This window comes from Zonotrichia albicollis, chromosome 1 (assembly GCF_047830755.1).
Source record: "Zonotrichia albicollis isolate bZonAlb1 chromosome 1, bZonAlb1.hap1, whole genome shotgun sequence".
Taxonomy (NCBI): Eukaryota; Metazoa; Chordata; class Aves; order Passeriformes; family Passerellidae; genus Zonotrichia; species Zonotrichia albicollis.
Genome location: NC_133819.1, coordinates 31,764,796 through 31,787,378, shown reverse-complemented (window position 1 = coordinate 31,787,378; position 22,583 = coordinate 31,764,796). Strand labels below are relative to the sequence as shown.

At 38.1% G+C, this 22,583-nt stretch overlaps 1 protein-coding gene across 28 annotated transcripts in view; it reads right to left on the bottom strand.

Annotated features, from left to right (window-relative positions):
• LOC106630213 (dynein axonemal heavy chain 11) overlaps positions 1-22,583 on the bottom strand; it is a 137,465-nt gene that overhangs the window by 67,269 nt on the left and 47,613 nt on the right. For 25 of the 28 annotated variants that reach the window (XR_012579523.1, XR_012579509.1, XR_012579511.1 and 22 more), the window contains 6 exons: positions 21,242-21,364; positions 20,733-20,815; positions 19,927-20,044; positions 18,759-18,995; positions 12,861-12,972; positions 11,952-12,091 (listed from right to left, as the gene is read on the bottom strand). The gene's annotated coding sequence lies outside the window, so the exon portion shown is untranslated. The remainder of the gene's footprint in view (positions 1-11,951; positions 12,092-12,860; positions 12,973-18,758; positions 18,996-19,926; positions 20,045-20,732; positions 20,816-21,241; positions 21,365-22,583) is intronic. The other 3 variants (XR_012579519.1, XR_012579520.1, XR_012579514.1) reach the window with 3 other exon arrangements.

The following is a 22,583-nucleotide window of genomic DNA, read 5'->3' as shown; positions in this document are numbered from 1 at the left end:
TCTTTGAGGATTGGTCTTCCCTGCATTTTCAATTTGTCACTTTCTCTTATGATAAGGTCAGCGGTGACAGCACTTCCTGACATTAACAGCTGTGGCTTTTAAAAGGGTCATTGTGGAACTACTAATTGCAGTAATTTCATTAGCATAAATTATTTATTCTGCCATTCATTTATCTCCAGGATTTTTTTTTATAATACTACATTGTACTTTTCAATATATGCCCATTCAGGGTTGTAGGCAAAGGAAATTATTATTGCTAATTTGGCCTTCTTTATAGGGAAAAAAAAAAAAAAGCAAACAAAAAAGAGTTGATACAGTAACAAAATCTGATTTAACAGCAGTTCACTAGAAAACATAAAGTAGCTTGAAGCCAAAAATGAAGATTAGGCTGGTACAAATCAAAACCATTCATTAGTGCTAAAGACAACTGAGCATTAAACCTATATACATTTTGAAAGAAAATATGAGGGTGAAGTAGGCTCATTCTTCTACAATCTCTCTACTCTAGGCCTTGGCTGATTGACTTTAAAAAAATCCTCAAGGCTAGTTACAAATAGTTTATACAGGAATTTTGCCTGCCTCCTCTCTCTACCTTTTCTCATGATGTAAAATAGTCATTACTATCAAATATATAAATCTTAATTCTTTGCAGTTAGGTTGAGCTAGCTGATACATGCCAAGTGAAGAACAAAAAAGACCAATACCACTGAAAATTAACACATGTTGCAGGCAATTATCAAAACTGAGGAAAAAAAGCCAAGCTGACATTTGCTAGAAGGAAAAGGTAACCGGGAAGCATGAGTGGGTGGACAGGGCAGAGTTTTAGAGGCAAAGAGAGAAAACTAAATTTTACTCCAGGTGGCCTTTTTGCCACACTGAATGTTGTAAAATACCTTGGAGTATGATGAACTAAGAGCATAATGAATTTATCCTTGGTATGCTTAACAGTGGGTGCTAAGCAGCAGAAAAGCAGCATAAAAGACAGCAACAATAAAATACTCAAAGATCATAGAGATGTACATGGTTGTTGTTTTCAAAGAGGTGAATTAAAGAATCCTGATCCTTTTATTCTGCACTGAGTGATATGTGACACCGGATGAAAGTAAGAACGGGAGGGTGCCTGTGATGCTGAATTTGGACACAGATTATTTTAAAACACTGTAGACCATACCTTATATCAAATGAGGTATAAAAGCACCTTTGTAAGTTCATGAAGCTCAGTACATGGATTTCAGAACTGCTACACCCTGTTCTTTTCTTGTGCTCCTTTAAAATGAAGCTTAGCAATTTCAGTACTGAAACAGGAGAGGGCTCTTTTCCTCTCCTCTCCTCCAAGAAATCAAAGACATCAGAATTGATAAAATTTCTGATACTTTCCATTTCCCTCCAAATACCTCTGAACTCACTGTTTCTTGTCCTTGACCCACATATTTGGCCCGTGTCCTTCCAGGTGAAAAGGGTCTTGCAATGCCTGCTTCCAACAGGCACCACGATTAGGGGGGATCACTGTTCCTTCTGTTCAGACACTTTCACCCAGGGTAAAAAGGATGTTCACAGCAGCACCCTTCATAGAACATACTGACCATGCTACTCACCATCTCCCTGCTGAGCTCAACCTAAACCACTTCTTTCCCTGGATAAACTGTATCTTCCAGAAGGGCAATTGTTTTTTGAAAACAAAGAGCTAGAGGAAAAGAAAAACCCAAACTAAACCCCCCAAAACTTCCTTGTCAATTCCCATAATCACTGGGAGTTTTTTATGGTTTTCCTTCAGCGTTTAAACTCAGAAACTGTCCATTTTTTATTAAAGTAATATAAGCATGATGCCATATTTGTATTGAACTTTTAAGAGAAAAAAAACCCCTCATTAGCTTTATTTCAAGCTACCCTAACTAAAGTTAATCTGTAATATTGTTATACAGAATGAAACAAAAAAATCCTTTATCAACTACTATTGCTCAATTTTTTTGGAAGTGTGAAAAAGACAATTAGGAGCTAAGTGTCAGTTATGCCAAAATAATCAGATAATAAGCAGATAATAATCAAATAATAAGCAGACCTCACACAGCTGATCAATGATAAGGAACAGCCCAATCCAGGCACAGGTGAGCACTAGCTAACAAGAGTTCTGGGCTGAGAACAAACAAAGGACTTTCCTGAGGTATCTAAAATAGAGCAAGCAAAATGAAACATTAACACACCAGCACTAGAGAGAAGAAAGGAACACCACCTCCTATAAATCTTTGATGGAGGGGGAATGGCAGACTCTTAAGATTCCCTCTTCTTCAGGGTGGTCTTTTCCACCCAGCCTCTCTCATTCTTTTGATACCCTAATACATCTCTGCAATTGTCTTGCTCCCCCTCCCTTTACTAACTTGGTCACTCTCCCTTGACTTTCCTTTTGCTCCTCCTCAGACCCTTTGCTTTGCACATCTCCTACCATTCTGGTTTGGTTTTGCTTTTTCTTCCTGTCCTGTCTCCCCTTCTCTCTCGACCCATAATACTGACATAGTTTCTCTGTAATCTCCAAAGGTTCTGAGTACCCTTTTCTCATCACTTTAAAACCTTTGCCCTGCCTCATCCTATTATTTTTTGCATTCTGCTCTTTGTTTTTTGGTCTTCCCATCGGCTGCACATGACTCATGCACCCAGTACTGCTTTACGTACATTGATGACACAAACCCCTTAATTCCCTGTCAATAAAGTGTCATGTTATTCTGCTAGTTGACATTTACTTCACTTGCTGGGAATCAAACAAGAAAGATACTTACCCAGAGCCATCAACACCAATGAAAGAAGAAACTCACTAACAGGTGCTAAGATCAGAGAAATCTTTATTAACTATCTAAAAATAAAAGAATTATTGAGGAACATAATGCTTAAATAAAAAATAATTTAAAAAAACCAACAAAAACCAACAACAAAACAAACATCTTTTCTCCATGCAATCACATCTGTTTCTTTCAAATAAAAAGTTGGTATCGCATTAAAAATAAATGTACTTGGTATCCCCCTCCCAGCTCACGAGACAAAAAATAACTACCGTGATGACACTAGAAATCTGTTAAAATAAAGCAGGAGCAGCTGATGGAACATGCAGATGCCAGGTTTATTTTCGAGCATCTCTCCCTCCCCTGCAGCCCTACAGGAGGCATCCGTGTGCCGCGGGAGCGCCGCAGGAGCGGGAGCCTGGAGCGGGCGGGTCCCGCAGCCCCGCACGGCCCCGGGCAGGAGCAGAGCCCGCCCCTTCCCTGGAAGCAGCACCAGGCATCCCTTCCCACTCTTTCACGACTATTGCTGCATTTTGTGTGGGTCTGAAAGGAGAGTAAACACTGCAAATGCAGAGCTGCCTGGTGCAGCACTCAACTAAAACCCGACAGCACTTCCTTGGGAATTCCTGAAACCCTCAGTCTTACCCGATTAAAACCCCCCATTACAAATAAATGGTCTCAAATATAATAGCACTCCAGAATGAAACTTCTGCAATGGCAGTCTCTGAAGGAGAGAAAGCATTTTCCAGGTCTATGTGAATAACTCCAGCAGTCTCGCTGCCAGCATGGAGATTGCTACAAGTTTTCGTGCACTGAGAAGGACATCAGAGGCAGCTTGCTAACACTCATGGAAGAATCTGAGAATGTTCCTTTCCCCTGAAAGGAATATTCCTTCCCCTTTTCCCTTCACTAATGCATGTGGCTTGTTCGGGTTTTTTTCTGAGAACAAACATACCACACTCTGCATCAATCAGCAACAAGAAGAGAATAATTGCCCAGATATTTAAGTGCTAAATGGATTTGCCGTCTGGTGCCATGGATTGCCCTTCCAGGGGAAACTTCTACCTGTCTAATTGCTGAATAGATGGAGAAGTCTTTGGTTCACCTGGACTGTGAACAGTAATATTTCAGCCTTAATTGTTACAGCTCTAGTGATTATATTTAACTGCATTGGAAAGGGTTAAATGAACACTGCGTCTATAAGATCCTAAAAAGAACTTATAGATTCCTTCCAATTCTTCTTGAATAGGATTCTGCAAAGACAGTGTTATGAATTATGTGCTTCTCTTTTCCTCACTTCTCTGCCTGTGCTAGACAGCTCCCTGAAATCTGAAGGAATCAGGCAGTGACATACCATTAAAATTCAACTTATAGCCGGGATGAACTCGAACAACACCAAAGGCAGTAAGTATGCAGCAAGGAGTAAAAAGAGTGTTGTTTTTTTCCAGCTTATTCAGTTATTGATCTTTCAGTGATCTCCATTGCTTTCTTAGGAAACTGACGAGCTTGAAACTGTACCTCGACCCCCTCAGCTTCCTCAATGAGCCTCCTGCTGCTGAAGGGCAGGGCTTCCCATGGCCACTCAGGAAGCCAGTCAATAGCAGGGCACTTAACTAGGGCTGGGAAGTTCCCAGCTCATGCTCACAGCATGGCAGTGCCAGGACAGGAACACAGGACAATCTGCAGGGAGGAGGGAGGGAACAGGGAGAGAAAAGGATCACAGGGCAACTTGAGGCCATCAAAGAGAGGCATGCAGTGAACCATGGTCCAGCACCAGCCAGTACACAGCTGAGAATCCAAGCCAAATTTGTCACCTAATAAACTTTGTCAGTCAGCAGCCTTGGGCAAATAGGTTTTGCTCCTTTCCCCTTTTACAAACATGGCACCTTTGCAGCTTCCTTCAGCTCTCTCCATGTCAATATCAATTTCTCAGTTTGATAGCTATAGATGGTAAGGCAGGCGCAGGGACTGGCTGGCATGCTGACAGCCAAAAGGGGCACATTCTGCTTGTCATGGTGACAGAAACTCTGTAATTGAGTTATTGAGTTTCTAAATCTATTCAAGCCTCTTTTTGTGCTGTGTGACCCCTCTAAAAGAGCAGGAAGGAGATTTGGATCTTAGCTTGCATGGGAATTTTAAGGGATTATTCTTAATAAAAGTGGAAAGACATATATGAAAAGGGGAGGCCAAAATATTGAAGGGAAAGTAAAAATGTGACTGGGTCATGACCAGGTCTACACAAAGCAGCTCACATTTGAGAAGGAAGGTTTATTCTAGTCTTCAGCTGATTCTGTGAACCTACTTATTGCAGCTAGCACATGCTTTGGCCATTGTACATGCTCTTGGTTAATTGGTAAAATGACAGACATCAAGCTGTTAAGACAGGAATGGAGTCTGTCCTCTATGCTTCTTACTAAAGGAACTATTTTTTCTGCACAGGGCCTCTCAAACCATATGTCACTGATGTCGTTAATTCCAATAGAAAACATCCAAAAGGTTTCAGAAGAGTTTATAACTTGTCCAACAGCCACAAGAGCTAGGAGAGCCATCCGGCATGCCAGGGAAGTGACAAGATTATTCTTCATTTAGGATAATTGGGAACTGACATTTGTATAAGAGAAAACTGGATTAAAAAGAAGAAGAGCAAGGAATTGAAAGAAAAGAAGTAAAAAAAAGAAGCAATGAAAGTAAGAGGCTGACCTGGCTCAATACTCCACTGAGTTGTAAAGCAGTCAGAAGAGATAAAGTGATGTGAAGATACTAACAATGGAAAATGGTTCAATGGCATCTGGAAAGAAGATAAAATAGCAGATGGAAAAGAATTGTCACTGTCTCATAGTTTCTGAAAATACATATCTGCACTAGAAAACACACAACAAGAATTTATGCAAATAACCTAAATAGTATAACCAAGTCAAACAAAAAATACCCAGGTTGTCCAGGAATGTTACAAAGATGGCCCTAAGGTACAGAAGAAATCATCTACTTTGAATGTTTGAAGAGGCAAATGGCAGAAATGCCCATGTAGAATTCCAGCCAAGTGGTGAAAATTGTACTGAAACTGTACAAAGACACAGAAAGATCTTGGAATTTACTGCTGATGATAAAGATGGGCACACACAGAAGAAAAAAATCAAAAAGATACAAGAATCTCTACCACAAAATTCTGAATCAGAGAAGAAGAGAAAATGTAGGGGAAGAATCTGCTAGATCTGTTTCACAGCTCTTGAACACTGTTGAGTTTTCTGAATTTGGTTCTTGGTTACATTATGTATCCTTCAGTTAGATGTTTCTCCCCCATGTCACCTCATTTTCTGAAAAAATTCTATGCTCAATTGTAATACCAAGACTCAAGGTCTTGAGGCAGTCTTGAAGCCCAGGGAACTCAATTTTCTCTTCTTCATTCCCCTAGTGACCACCTTCTCAGGCCTGCACACCATCCCTGCTATGGCAGCAGCAGCAGTGGAGAGCCTGGAGAGGTCTGTCCCTGCTTGGATGAGCTGCTCCAAGTGCCCTTGCTGTAGCAGTGGTGCCAAAGTGAATCTATCACACTTCCAAAGCTGCAAACCATACACAGACTTGCTTGAAGTTTCATCTGCTGCACCCTCCTACGCTCCTCACACTGCTCATATTTGGACTTAACTCTCTAAGTACTGGACTGCAAGAAGAGCTCAAATCAAAGTCTTGGGCCATTTGCCAAAAAAACCCATATCAGAATTTAGTGTTTTCTTTAGTCTTATATCCTAAGTAATATTTTAATCTCTCTGACTATTGAAAAATTTTTTGTATGGAATGATTACTGTTTACATCAATCTTACACTGAACTTTAGGGAGAGGATGCTTTCCCTATCCACTGTAATTTGTTAGAAGTGATTTAGAAGAATTACTTCTATATATAAGGAGCTGCAAAAGTTTATATTAACTGCAGATCCCTGAGAAGGCAATACTGGGCTTTTAGGATTTTTTACTTTAGACCTTACTCTAGCATCTAAATTCTAGATATACTAAGTGATACCCAGAACTCCTCTGTTCTCTCCTTGCCCTTGGCAGATGTATTCAAATGTGTAAATACAATCTTACAAGCACAGGTTTACAAAGTAGTAGGTAACAATTGAATTAAACTGTTACAAGGGCTAAGAAGAGAGAAAGTAAATGAATTCTGCAAAATTGGATTCTAGGAACCTTACAGCAAATGAAGAGAAATTATCAAATCAAATAAAAATGTAGTAATAGGTAAAATGAATTACTTGCACAAAAACTTTGTAGTTTATTGTGACAGAATGAGGTGTAGAAGAACAATTTCTCAATCATTTAATAAATTACTTCTTGGAATATCTGGCCCTAGAGCTCAAACTGTGAAATACTATTCAAAATTTCCATTATTTTTCCTTAAAACACATAGCTAAAAGATTTTCACTACACTGTATTGTTAGGCAGGAAATTCCAGAACAACCCTGGATATAATATAATACCCTGATTAGATAACTATCTATTTGTAAATTACTTTTTGTGAACAAAAATGTAGGATACGGCATATACTTGAAAAGGTAGTCATAAAAAGAATGTAACCAGATCCTGACCACAGCATAACCCTTTCTTCTCCTTTAGCTTTAGTGAAGTTTGGTAAATTCACACCAGGCATAGATTTGGTATGGCATGTTTTCAGGGTTCATTTGCATTCTCCCCAGTGAATTCCCTATACTACAAAGGACCTTGTGCACTGCTTGCTTTGCACACAGAATAATGAAGATGCCATGTGATCTGCTAGCAAGAGAGCTGTGAGGAAAATTGAGTAATTATTACTGACTACATTTTGTACAATCTTTGCATAAGCAAGAAGGTCTTATTTTGAAAACATTTATCTTTTGTCCAAGCCATACATTACAGTTTAATTTGACAGAGGGGAAAAACCCCAAAGAATAGGAAATTCTCCATGTAAAAAATGGAGAATGTCTTGCAAGACAACCAGGATATAAATATCTCAATGAAGGTATTTCATCTAGAAATAGAAAGATGTAATAAGTTTTCAAAGATAGACACATCTTTTTCTTTGAAGATTTTTGAGATTTAAACATGCAATGGAGTAATGAAGATGATCATTGTGGACAAAAGCACTGTTATCTTGTGAAATCAGTATCAACTTCCATGTAGCATTCACTGCTCCTAAGAACACAACCCCTCTGTTTTCTCAAGTGTCCATTTGTGCCTCTCACATGTCACTCTCACTACAGATGTGCATCTTACACTCATTTTTTTGGCTCAGCCTCCTCCTGCTCATCTCAAATATGCAGACCCTCTAGGTTCACTAAGTGCTTCCAACAGAGCAAGACAGAAAACTAATGAGCACCTTGGCAGATACTTGGCCACTGGTCGGATGGGGCTCATCCCATTTAACTGTTAGTGAACTCTCATGGTTTTCCCATATGAAACTAAGCAGTGCTACGGCAGAAATCAGGAGCTGCACAGACCAGGAATTAGTCCTGACCAGCTCTATGCCACCACCATCATTTTGTGAGTAGAGCACAGGAAAAGCTAAGCCATATGGATACCAGCCTTTTCATGCTTCTGGTCCTCAGGACCACAAAATGCCCTTCATAATTTTACTAATACAGATGTATCCTTAAAAGTCAGTTCTCTGACTGCTCAAGAAGAGATGGCTGACATCCAAATCAGAAAAGCCTGGAGCTATTCATACAGAAACAGGAACTCTGTAAGAGCCTGCCAACAGAAGAAACAGATGTTTTCTGTGCTACAGAACTTAGAAATCCTTGATAGCTACTCCCTACTGAATCAAACAAAACAAACAACAAAAGATAAACCCAAACCAAAATCCAAAACAAATCTGGGGTCAGTATTAGTTTAACATAGAACCATAAACCCTAAAACATAGTTCTCTTTGGCTGAGATTTAAGCACTCAAGCAGATAGATGTGTATTTATGCCCTCAAAGAAAAAACCATGACAGCTGGCCAAAACTGAGCTCTGATGGGGCTTCACAAGTTCCTTTCAGATTCACAGATAAAAATAGATGTTCTGTCAGTAGCAAGACAAACCACAAGGAAAAGTCTAATTTGTCCTAATGAAAGAGGATTTGGAAATGAAAGACAATAATTTAAAAGTAAAGTAATCATAAAAATGTGGACAAGATTGCCTTTGGCAATGCAGGACACCCACTCTGCCTATGTTTGACTTTAATTCTGGTTGAAGCATGAAATTACTGCACTACTAAATTCCATAGAAAATGGGGAGCCAGCTAAATCCTGACAGGACTATAGAAAGAGGAGACCATAATAAGGATGTGATGACTAAAGTAGTCATGCCAAGCTGGAAGGAAATTGGAGAAATGACATTTCTCTAAAACTAGAAAATTAAGTTCTTAATGCTGGGGCTTCACAACAACCACTGAAGGACTGTAAACATTACATGAGGAAAATACACTACAAAGAAACTTGCTCAAGGATGGAGGAGCAAGTTTTTGAAGTACCCATCAGCAGCTTGTGAAGAAAACTGGCTGCACATGGACTGAATAACAGAGATTCAGTTCAAAGGAAAATAATTTAACATGTCTGATTTTGGAATATATAGTAATGTTTAAGAACACTGAGAAGACTGAAGTGAGAACCTGAAAAACATGCAAAGATGAAATGCTGCAAAGAGTATACTTACTGGAAAGAATTTAATAAAGTATGCTTGTGTAGGGCATGAGGGCTGTGAGGCATTCAGGCATGGTGTTCACATCTTTGGGGAAAAGCTGAAGGGTTACCATGACCAATAAAGTAATGTAAAGAAAAGTAAAATCAGATGCAGCTCCAGAGACAGCAAGACTGACTGATCTTATCATATTCATGCTTTTGAGAAATAATTACTTCTTCTGGCCTTTACTTTTCCAAGAAATTTTGGTGATGTGCAGAGTATTTAAGACTGATTACTGCACAGAGATTTAGGATATTAAAAATTTCTATAACTCAAGTAAATCACTGAGCTTCAGAGATGCCTCATCCTGTGTGTGCCTTAAACCCATCAGCACATTAACATTTACTTTTTTTGCTTGAGCATCATTCTTCCTTTATAATTTATTTCATCATTTGCTATGAAAGTTTTTGGAATTCTTAGGTGCTTATCTGTCCTCAGTTAAGATACCCTTCAGTTGTGGACCCATATTTTATAATGTTGCCACCCATTTTCTTCACTGACATACTTTCAACTCAAATTTGCACCTACAAGGTGTGTTCTCAGTACATTGACAGCAGAATTGATTGTAATGTCCAGATTGAAAACAAGCAAAAGAAAACCAACACAAAACCAAAGAGATTCAAAAAACAGCACTGAGTAATTTTGGTTACTGAGCTACAGATTCCTCAGCATAAACAGAACAGCAGGATGTAAGATTATAAGTGAGCTCAAGGGAAAATGTGGCTTAATGTAGGATGTTGATTTTTCTAAAATGAAATGGAAAAATCAGACTATATCACTTCACTGAGCTTTAACATTAGGAAATGGTCTGAATTCACCCTTTTGTTCTCTTTCTCATTATATTAATATCTTATTCTTCAAATCTAGGGAAATCAAGAGGTGATAGGTCACCCTGCAATAACTAAAATTTCATATGGATATCTAGCAGGGTGTTAACTCATGAAATTTATGTCTCCTTCACTACTTTAATGTCACTACTTTGCTCCCCTGCGACATGAACAGGTATCTCCTTTTCTTGCCTCCAGAAGTGCTAATTTGCACAGTAGGATACTGACGAAATTGTTGCAAGGTAAAAGGAGTTTGAAACCTGGCTTTCAAAAGGCCCTTAAAAAGAAAAGGAAAAAAAAAAAGGAAAGAAAAGAAAAGAAAATAAAAGAAGAAATTTCTGTGGGAATAAGGAAAACATAAAGGGTAAAAATGTGAAAGGAGAAAATGAAGAGAGATATTAGAAATAATTTTTCCCCGTCCTTTCTTTAAAAAAAATGCAAACACAATAGTAATGAAACAGAGACAAATAGCACTGTCAGAAAGAAAAATGCAGAAGGTAAGCACCACTACTGAACATGTCACTGAAGTCTGTAAAATAGAAAATGATACAGAATATGTCACACTAGATTGTTCGGGAGTCTCCGTTGACCTTTAAGTTGCAAAATAATTTTGTGTAATGAAGAAGTAATGGTAACAAATTAGAGTTATGAGGGAAACTTCAGCAGGATTGGAAAAAGAGAAGAGGAGGGAGGGGGAAAAAAAGAAAGTGGTATGTTACAAAGTACAAGAACTTGGCAAAAACTCAGTCAAATCAGAATGCTCTTTAGAACAGTGGTGGTTAAGCACCTCAGAAAAACAGAGCCTGCACAGAAGATCATTGTGGAATAATCTGCTATGGGAAGGCTATTCTAATCCCCAATCAAGTAGATAATTTTAATACAAAGACATGAGGCAGATATCCCTTCCAAAACCTTCTCATTCTTAAGGGTTAACGGTTTTCAGACTTCTCATTTTCTTATCACAGATATTTCAGATGATGAGTGAATTGAAGCCTACACAACCTGAAAGTTCCTAAAGATGCCACTGCAAAACCAGTTTTCCTAGCTACTGCTCTCCAGCTCTCAGGAGAGAGCTACAGTTTCCCTCCAAAACAATGTCTCTGAAAGAGAGTTTAGGTGAGACACTTGCTGCAATTATGGTATCATATTGTGTATTGCTAAACAGTTTTACAGATGTACTTTAATTTTTGCAGTTTTATACGCCATAGGAAAAGTAGAAAGAATTAACATTTTCTATGAATTTCCAATCATTTGTGCAAAAGTTTTAGAGCTGAGTATACATGTACAGAATTACTATGTGGAAAAGCAGGAAGAGTATTTACAATTGCATTAACAGCACCACAGTCTCCTCATGAGCACCTTCTCTCTGAAGTGCCTCATAGTGTCCAAGACATGAAACTGAGACACAGAGCAGCTGTGTGACTTTCCTATGAACAGGCAGGAAGTCAACAGCAGATCTAGGAGCAAAACTTGGTGTACACCAACCTCCACAGAGGCAGGTTATTACAGGGGTGACAGAGGAGAGGCAAATTCGGTGCCACACGTCAGCAAGTAAGCTTTCAAGAGAAGTATGCCAACATATGCTGGGCTATGAGATAACTGAAATATGTTGCTATTTTGATCAGCTCATCACTGTTTCTTGCCCCTGAAATATGCCTTACTTTCTGTTGCAGCCACAGCCTCGGGAATCACCTCCAGGAGTGTTTGCTGATGTCCATCAGGCCCAGGGCTCAGACTTCTTTTCTAACTGCTGCAGTTGTGACATTCATGTCTTCATCGCAGAACAGATCTGGAGCCTCTCCTGTGAAAAGACAAAGAGGTAGGTAACATGTGACAAATAATTTTCTACATGGTATTTAGCCCAATGTGATTTAAGCACATAACAAGAGCTACAGTATGATGCTACATATATCTAGTAACAAAACAGTCTCCTCCTTCTCCCTACGTCTTTTTGCCTAATAGGATTTTATTTTAATTTTAAGGGGTAGAAAACAACTTTGTTTTGAATTTTCCCCGATAGGAACTTCACTTCTAAATTATGTTCCCCTCAGAATGGTGATTCTTTTTGTCACAGGCTGTTTAAATTGTTTACTAGTCTGGTTGCAAAAGTAAATGTAACTTTATAAAAAATCTTTCAAGATGCACTCCAGGTGTCCAGAGGTGTGGTTTCTTCTTCCATTTTATCCCCACACTCAGAGTTCTGATTCTCTAATCTTCGAAACATGGGTGAAGCTTCATTGCTACATGCTACACTTGTACAGTCATGGCAACATTGCCTGAAGTTAGTGAAATCACACCAAAGCAAAAATGACATTAAGTCAAAGGAACATTCTCATTTCCTCCCAGATCAATACACTTTTGCATGGTAAACCTTAGCAATTTTTCTCCTCAACAGGTCATGCTTTCTTAACCAAGTTTGTCTCAATGCTCAGGTTGGATGGCTTAACATGGCCTCTCTAAAATCTCCCCTACAAATACCTGAAAGAGAAATAATCTCTTTAAAGTTCAATGAAAACACAGATCATTTGTCATTGGAAAAGATCTTTCAAGAAATTTGTTGCTTTAATCACCTGATGCCAACAAGTCATTAATCAGCACAAGAAAGCATTCATCTGGAACTTGGGCATCTGTCAGCAAAAACACTGTGGGCATGTTCTTGGCACCCGTCTTGGCAAGATCTACCTGTAAGGAAAGGAGGCAATCACTCATATTCTGTTAAAATGTTGATACAGAAAAAGTGTGAAATACATATTTGTGGTGGCAACACATTGCTGACTTCTCTTTACTTTTTTTCAGTTTAAATAATCACTAATTTGCTGTATAACATCCAAAGTGAAATGCAGTTTGCCATTTTTTCCCCTGTATCAGACACTGAAGTTTTGACATTATCTAGTGGTAAAGATTGAAGAACTCTCCCCACAAATGTACTAAAAAGGGATCTTGCAACCATGAAAGCTCCCATCAAGAATAGCCATTACCATACCAAAAAATGTGTGGGAATGGCATTGAAGAATCAGATCCATTTTAAAATCTGGTTTTTTTCTGAAAGACCTAGTGAATTTATTTAGGAAATCTTTCTTATCTGCAAAAAAACCCCAACAAAACTGAGGTGTGCACTGTTACCCTGAGGGAGACATGGTGTGGGATCATGTGGTATAAACATGGAATGCTTTTTGGCTTGGGTCTTCAGAAAGAAACCAACTCACATCAGTTGCATTCGAGTGTGACCACATTTCAAATACAGAATAAGGTCAATGTTGGTTGTTATGACCACGCTGTCACAAAACCTAGCAAAGCAAATCTTTAGGCTCCTTAGCAGAGGCTTACAAATTTTCCTGCTTGGAAACAGCAGGGAGGAAATGACCGCTTAAGTAAATCCACATCTTACTCTGCACCTCATTTGAGCAGGGAAGGAGGGCGCAAGAAGTTGGACACCATGAACACACTGAAGAGCAATCTGCCTTTTTCAAAGCAGGAACATCATCTACCTTCCCCTGAAAACCAGAGACTGAGAAAGCCTTGAGCTACACATACAGTGGCAGTTTGGCCCTGGACCAAGGAAACAGAAGGGCTTTTTGGGGACTGGCATCCACCAAATTTGGCCACAATCAGATCCTCCTTCAGCCACATCTGAGATTCAGAAATGTTGCTTTTCCACACAGAGCAAAACCAAAAATGTTCCATCCTTTTCTGTGTGCTCACATAGGGTTCAGCCTTGCAAGGTCTGTAAACCTGATAAGAGCATCTCAATCAATTACATTCCTAATCATTGCATATGGGCAGTTTATGTGACTAAGGGGCTCACATGCAACAATGACAAAATTTTTTCCTATGTTCACCCACTTCAACTTTACATCCCTAAACCAATACATGTTCAATGATGCACAAAAATTTATACTAAATCACTAACTATAAACACCAGAGCTCCAACCACATCTTTGTAAAATATGAAGCAGCTACCTTGGCAAAAGTGGAGAAACTACTAAAATTCTGTGAAGAATATAAGGGGAGAGACACTAAAATACATTTTGACCACCCAGTTTTCAAAAATAAAGAGGTACAGCTGGAAACCACAGGAACCATGGAGTTGTTAGTGTAAATCCCACTGTTTTGCCTGTGATTTTATCAAGCTTATGCAGCAACAAAACACATTCTTGAAGTGGTGAACTCAACAGACTAAAATAATATCTATTAGTTTACCCTGAGGCCCTGGTTTCTTCTGTATAATTTGGAAAACCTCCAGGGAACAGATGTATCCTGCCAGTCCAGACAAGCTCTGATTACCACCTACTCCAATCAGAAGTTCATAACCCCTAGAAGCTTATAGGATAGGATTGATTCAGTGCCTGATGACAAAACATAATAAAGTAACAGTAACATAAAATAACTTCAATAACTTTCTCAGTGAAGTTCCTAAATTCCTTTTAATTGCATCAAGCCTTCTACCCCTCCCCTCTTTCCTTTTTTTTGTCTGTTTTTGAGATAAAGTTCTCCTGACACCTAAAGGGACATTATCTTCATCTCAGCATTCTCTATTGGTTGCAATATTCGAGCAAGTGGAAAGAAACATTCTTTTCCTTTATCAAATATTGAAGGTTTGCCAAGGAGCAGAGCTGTCTTGTTACACATTCTTTACATTGAGCTGCTCCAAAGCATCCCACCAGGAATCTGATGGCTCCTGACTGAACTCTGAAGAGAGACCCAGTGAACTTGGAGGGAGCTTGACTGGGCTGTAGGAGCACATAAGAATTTCACATGTGGCAGTTTGCACCACAAAGGCCAAAGGACAATAAACCACTTAATGACAAATTTGCATCAAGCTTTATTAACTCTTGGAATATCTCTCCCAGACTAATTAGAGCATGCTGTTATTTGCTGATCATAGAACACCATGGGAAGAATGAGGCCAGATGAGGACTTTGCCCAAAATTAGATGAGATCCAATTGCTAAAATTTTGAAATGTGTGTATTGAGGTAATTCCTCCCACAGAAAACTATGTTTGAGACATTGAAAGAAATCTCTTGTGGTTTGTATTCTAATGATTTATATAAGCATCTAAAATTATTTTCTAAATTTATCTTTTAACATCAGATACAGATTCTAAGGGATGAAAGACCAGAGATTGGAGACAGCAGGTTGGATTTTTTGCTTAATTTTTGCTACATGCGTCATTGAGATATCCCCTTCATTGTCTGTATGTCTCACGTCACTGAAAAAATTATTGAAAAAAGCCTTGAATAAAACATTGATGAGAACCTTCTGAAATAAAGAGATAATGTGTCTAATCTGGTTGCATCTAATAAAGAGCTAAAAATCTCTGCAACCAAAACATTACTGGAAGCAAATTCTCCTTGACTTCACTGTAGAACTTTTTCAGCCTTATTCATCATTTCACAATGGATCCTTCAAAAGACCCCATAAAAGGTGCAGAAAACACTTACAGGATTTAATTTCACAACCACTTTTCCAGGACTGCCAAGCTGTAAGCCTAAAACGCCCTGCCACTTTGTTTGCCAAACTGAGATCCCACTGTCAGTCACCAGACTTTAGAGAGAAGATAATAGCTTACCAACATTTTCAGACAAAACTGGTGATACCTGAGAAGGCTTCTTTCTGCAGTCTGATGATTATCACATCAACATTCAAATCAGCCTAAAAAAAAATAAATCTACAATCCCTATGAAAGGTCCCCATGATTATCTTTGAAATTCAAGCATTTCTTTAATCCTCTTGGAGCAAAGCTCCTACAATAGATTGCTTTGTCAAGAGTGCTGTCTCTTATATAGCTCCTGTCTGATAATGTGCAAAGTGAAAGCTGATGACACTGAAATCCTAGTACAGCTCACTGAGAAGAAAAGTTTGTGTGTTAAACCATTTGACACTGCAAATAATACAAACTGCTTCAACAAAGCTAATCTCTGCCAGCAGGGGCCTCTGTCTCTTTCTGGAAATCACTGATATTACACATGACCACAGTGATGGTATCTGTTGAAGAAAGATGACAAATAATGACAAGGAAAAATAATGAAGTCTGTCCCTCAGTTACTCAGCACAATCTTCATCTTCTGAAAACTGTCTGGTTTTCTTCTGGGCAGGAAAACAAAGAAAATGTAGTAAATCAGATTTTAGAAGCAGAAGCTGAGATTTGGAGCCATGATGGGTACTAAGACATTGCCTGACGTGAAAAAACCAAATTACATTGAACTGAGGTAAGGTAAGCATATGTATGAAAAAATGTTATGGGTAAATAAAATAAATCTATGATGACACTTAGAAGTTCTGGCTTGTTTAAATTTAAAAGGTACAGCAGCTGGGCAGCAAAGCAACTCCAGGTCTGCTATGCAGTGGTATTATTTGCTGTATGCTTGAGGTATTGTCCTTGCTTTGAACTAATCTAATTTTAAAAGCATTTTCCCTTTCTTGGAAACAAAAGACAAATATTGCTTTTCTTAGAAAGGCCTGCTACATCATTAATTAATTAAAAGATAAGACAAACTATCTACAGCATTATAGATTATCTCTCCAGCCTCAGAAAATAAGTGGTGTTAATTTCTGTGGAGTGCAAAAAAACCCAGTGAATCTCTCTTCAAACAAAATTGAGGTTATTTTTAACACTGGGCCACAATCTGCTCTTCCATGAGGGCACCAACAAAGTCCATTTATCAGCTCTGTTGCTGCATGGTACCCTGCATAAACCTTCCATCAAGAGTGTTACGAGTTTGCACTGCCGCAAGCCCTGAACAGCAGAAAGCAATGACTTCATGCAAGCACAACATCATGATGGATTATATGTTTCCTTTATAGATATTCCAGTTACACCCACTGCATGGCAGCCTCAGACAAGGCTGGGCTCACAGAAGCAGGCATGTCAATGAAGCTCCTCAGGAACTCCTCAAGTAGCTCCCCACAGCTGTGTAGAGCTCCAATAAACAAGACCTGTCACCACTCAGTTTTTAACTTGCTGGCACAAGGCAAAATACTTTCCAGCTACCAACATATCTCAAAATACTTGTCTGTAGTGTCCATCACTATTTTATAACAGAAGTTACAATCTTTGCTTTCCACTAGCTTATCCCCACAGACATGTGCTGACTCATGACCAGAGATAATGAATACCATTTCGTTGCTGTAAGCACTTGGGTGTAGCAAACAAAATGCCCTAAAGATAAAAAAAAATATTTTCTTTTGTAATATTGTCATCTGGCATCAAAATAGGATGTCTTAAGGAAGATTAACTGATATGTTCTGCAAAGACATGAGTTATCCTCAGTAGATATCCAGTAGACATTGTGCTTGAATCTATATATTCTTGAACATGAACCAGGATGTCTCTAAAATTAGCAAGTTGTCCAGCCAATTGAACATGCAAAATATAGTTAAAACAAATGTCTGCTCTCCACTGACTGGCACACTTACGTGGGCCATTATGGCTTGGGGCTACAGGGCAGCACAGGACACACGGAAACATCAGCACTGCCAGGACTTTCCATGGTCACTAGCCCTGTTTTTCAGTACTGCTCAAGAAAACAGGACAGAGATCATCATGACAAAATTAGCACTTTCTCAACCATCACCTCAAACTTCCTTTTTTCCCAACTTCCATGACAGGAGGGGTGCAAACATGGGTGATGGGCCAGTGCAACTCCACCAAAACAAGGTGTGTGGTGTACAAGAGGACCTGACAAGTCCTTGCCTCCTTGTCTTCACAGTGATCCATGGGCTGGGCAGACAAAAAAATATTCTGTAAAAGAACAGAGCTGCACTCCAAGGAACAGAAAAGCAGATAAAAACAAACCAGGATCAGACTTACTTGGTTTTACGAGTGAGGGCAGGATTGCTGACCCTATTATATCCTTCCCTCTCTGAAGGGAGAATCCCTACTCTGAAGTCTTGAATCCCTACTCTGGTGTTCAGTTACCCCTTGAAAACTCTAATTCATGGAAAGGGTTGTCAAGCACTGAAACAAGATACTGAGGGATGTGGTTGAGTCACCATGCCTGGAGATATTTAAAAGATGTGTAGATGTGCCACTTAGTTACGTGGTTTAAGGGTGGACATGACAATGCTAGACTAATGGCTGGTGTTGTTTGTCTTAGACGTCTTTTGCTACCTAAATGATTTGTGATTTTATGATTATTGTTTCAGAGCTTTTTCAATCTCTGTTTTGGTATACTTAGTCTTCCAAAAGCTGTTTTACCCTTGAAATGTTGACCTTCTCTTCTCAACAACCAACCAACTGAAAAAGTAAGCACAACAAACTTTGCAAACCACTGCTCTATTTCCACTAAATACATTTTCCATCTCAGCTTCCTACCCATCTGATCTTTAGGTCACTTTAGGGAAGGGACTTTCTATTTTGGACAAAAAGTATCTGTTCTTCACCAGTCCACAATTCAATGTCCATCATTAGATTGCAAAGATCAGCAATAATAGTGTGTTGTCAGGTACATTAGCCCATGATATAGACCTGAAAGCCATTGGAGAGGTCTCGCATATTTAGGATGCAGTGGAACCTCATATCAGTTGCTGGGAAGTTTTGAATCTTTGCCTGTTGAAGATATATGTCTGCTTGTACTGTGGTTCAAATCTTGATTATTGATGGAACAAAAGCTTGTTGCTGGAAGTGGAAGCCAGCTATCTTTCTGTAGATGGTAATCAGGGAACGTGAAGAAAGAAAGTTGGAGGCAAATACTGCAAAACATCGCTGAAAATAAAAAGGGGAAAAGAGATGACGATTCTCGGCAGATAAGAGTCAATGAAGTGTTAAATGACACAGCCTGGTGAGCATACATCTACTTGTGTGTCACAGAAAATACTTCATTTCTAGTCTCATCCTTGATGCAGTCCCACAGCAGTTGCACGTCTGGTTATGAGCCCCAAGGGCACATCTGACAGGTGGATGACCACATGAGCCTGCAATTCAGGGAACTCTCAATGTCATAATAAATCTAGTGTGTCTCTTTCCATTTAGGTATAAGAACGGCAAGATTTTCAACCTGCACTAAATTTCAAGCACTATATTTTCTCCTATTCCCTTTCATCTGCTACCTATTGTAGTGGAAGGCTAAATAGTAATTATTTCATGTATTAAATACAGGATTGCTATAATATGACACTTCAAACCCTAGATGGAGCTTAGGCTTGATAATGAAGCTGCCAGCAGCTAGATTCATAAAGGCAACATACTGAAAATTATGAATTTCTTTAAGAGTTACCTTCTGCCTATCATAACTGAGAAATAAAACATAACTTGATTAAAACTAGTGACAAAACACTGAAGCACTGTACATTTCCAGGCTTAATCTCAGTTGAAGAATCAACAGTTCTGTCCTACAGGAAATCTGGAATTCAAATAACCATGGGAGTATCAAATTAGGATTGATATTTTAAAATCAACAATAATCACACATTTTCTAACATATAATATTTTGTTCAGAATTTCTGTTGCAATTAAGATACCATATTTTTACAAAGTTTCTGATGATAAAGGGTTTTTTGGTAATGAAATTGGCTCCCAACACACTTGGAGATGAGGAAAGCATGGTCAAAATAAGTACAAATCATTTTGAGAATACACACAAACATCACTCATCACAGATTAGAGGAAAATTAGCTGATCTCAATAAGAAAAATACCAGAAAATATCATCATGGAGTATGAGGGGGCATGCTTCTCTCTTTACTGCATTATCCAATACTCTTTCTGGCTCTCCAGATGACGCAGGTCGGTCCAGATGAATTAAAAGGAAGGCACCTAAAAAGTGGGTAGAGATTAAAATAAAATAAAATAAAATAAAATAAAATAAAATAAAATAAAATAAAATAAAATAAAATAAAATAAAAATTTTAAAAGGGCTCTGAGTTGCTGGAAATTTGCATTCTTTTTGTCCAAATAGGAAGGGAATCTTGTTTCTTTAGATGTTAGTGTACATGTCAACTACGACAAGCAGGTCTTTAAAAGAAATACTGTAAAAGGAAAATTCATGAATAATGCAGTTATTCCCTGCTCAAATCAACAAATTCTCCCTTCCCAGAACATCATAAAATAATGCATTCTCTTTCTTTCCTTGTGTTTGCAATGAATTTTACTCTATTTTAGAATTCTTAAGTAGTTATATTAAATTCCTGAATTTCTTGGTCAGCGCTTTTCTTGATTTGATCTGTTTTATAAAAATGGAAATTTTAAATTTTGGCTAGATTTTGTTTTAAAAGAATTCAAAAGCATTTAAAAGAAAGAAGCAACAACCCTTTTAAAGCACTAGGGATTTTGAGATCTTAACTTTGAAATCTTTGTGAAAGAATAAAATGTTTCCTATCTCAAAAATAATATAGTTTTGGGAAGAAAACAGGAGAGTATTGAGATGTTAGCTTTGCATGTCACCAAGTTAGACCTGACCGATTTTTCCAAGCCAGAGATGGTTCAGATTTGAGTAGTCACTTACTTTTTTTAAATCTTTACAGCTTGTTCCTTAACAAGATATTTAGCTGATGCCTGGTGTCAATCCTTCATGGGATGAAGTATGACCTAGTGAAAAAATTTATACAATTCATCTGCATTAAAAGATGCAAGAACAGTAAAGATAATTCAAAATGTTTTCTTTGTAAGTCATGTATTTGTGTCATATAAGATGACATGAAGGCATGACATCTGAACAAGAATTTAATATGTATTTATAATAACAGTGAAGTATTTACACAGAATGTTGGCATTCCTGTAAAAAAATTAACTAAAACACTAATCTGTTGATTTTGGACTGGAAACTTTATATTTACACAGGTTCTGGTGAAGGAATACAATATATTTTAATTGCCAAAAAATTAAATTGTCATTTGGAAAGTAAGAAGGTTGTCACCTACTCTAGGTGGCACTACCTTGATGTCTTGGACTAGATGATCTCCAGAGGTCCCTTCCAACCCTAACAATTCTGAGATTCTGTGATTCTGTAATTACCTTAATTTCCCAAATCAACTGAATTACTTTCAGTGGTCATCTTCCATGCCTTTATTCTCATGGCAGAAAAAGACTGTTCATTGGAAGCAGCATCATAAAGTTTCTGTGGATTTTGTCTGATGTCTTTACGGGTGAAGAAAACATGGAGGGTTAGAGGTTAAACACCTGCAATTTAAGGAATCAGCTTCTGTGTCTCAGCCATCCCTGCTCTCTACAGTCAATCAGTGGGGCCAACATCTGGCATCTACATCAAAAGCAGCTGAAGGATATTTTCCTTCCAAAACTCCATAGCCCCTTCAATTTCTGCTTTTCTTTTCTAAAACAGTTTATAACCCCCCGGGAACATATGCTTTTCTCTTTAATCAATTAATTTTGAAGCTTTCTGGTTTTTCCTGTTGTTAATTGTTGCCATCATGGACCACAGCAAAAAAATTATATCATAACATTAAGTAAGAAGAAAATGCTCACCAGTGTCCATAATCAATATGCTGCAAAATCATGAGGATAAACAATTTAATATCTATCCACTTCAGGCACATTCACATCACTAATGAAATAGAAAAGTTTCTCATTCTTTTGCTGAAACATAGGTATGGCCATGTTCTTCAGATTTTTTCCAAATATCCCCGAAATGTATCACAAAGGCATAAAAATTATTACCATACGAAGCAACACTGAAATTTAATAAAATCAAGAATTCAAAATCATGCTGGCTAAAATTTCTGAAACATTTCACCATGTACAAGGTTGGATTTTTTAAACTATTGAAGTCTTTAGCAATCAGTGAAACTCACAGATAGTTTTTGAGAATATATCATATTGGGATTCTGAATTCCAGAAAAGTCTTGCTGATTTACTTGATTGACTACTTCACAGCTTTTGAAAGTTTCACAGCATATCCATCTGCATCCTTTGAATGTGAAATCCCCAGGTATCCTGACACTCAGCAAATTAATCAGTGAGTAGATTATTTTCTCCTCCTCTTGGGAAGGATTAAACAAGATCTTTACCAAAATATGTAAAGTACAAAAATATGAAGGATAGATCTCATTTAATCAGGACATTTAATGACAAATCTAATGCAATATCATCTCCCAGACAAAGGAATATTAAGGTGATTGTACTAAATTTCAGCCTATTCCCCAAAATGAGGTGCTTGCACGATGGTCAGTGGAGACCATTGGGTTACAAATTTACTACAACAGTGAACAAATTAACTCAAAGACCCTTATGTATTCATCAGAACTGCAAATTATTGAGACATAAACTTTGAGTTTATACCATTTTTATCCAACTGCACTGCTTTCCTTAGATGTGTAAGGGAGAAATAGCTACAGAAATC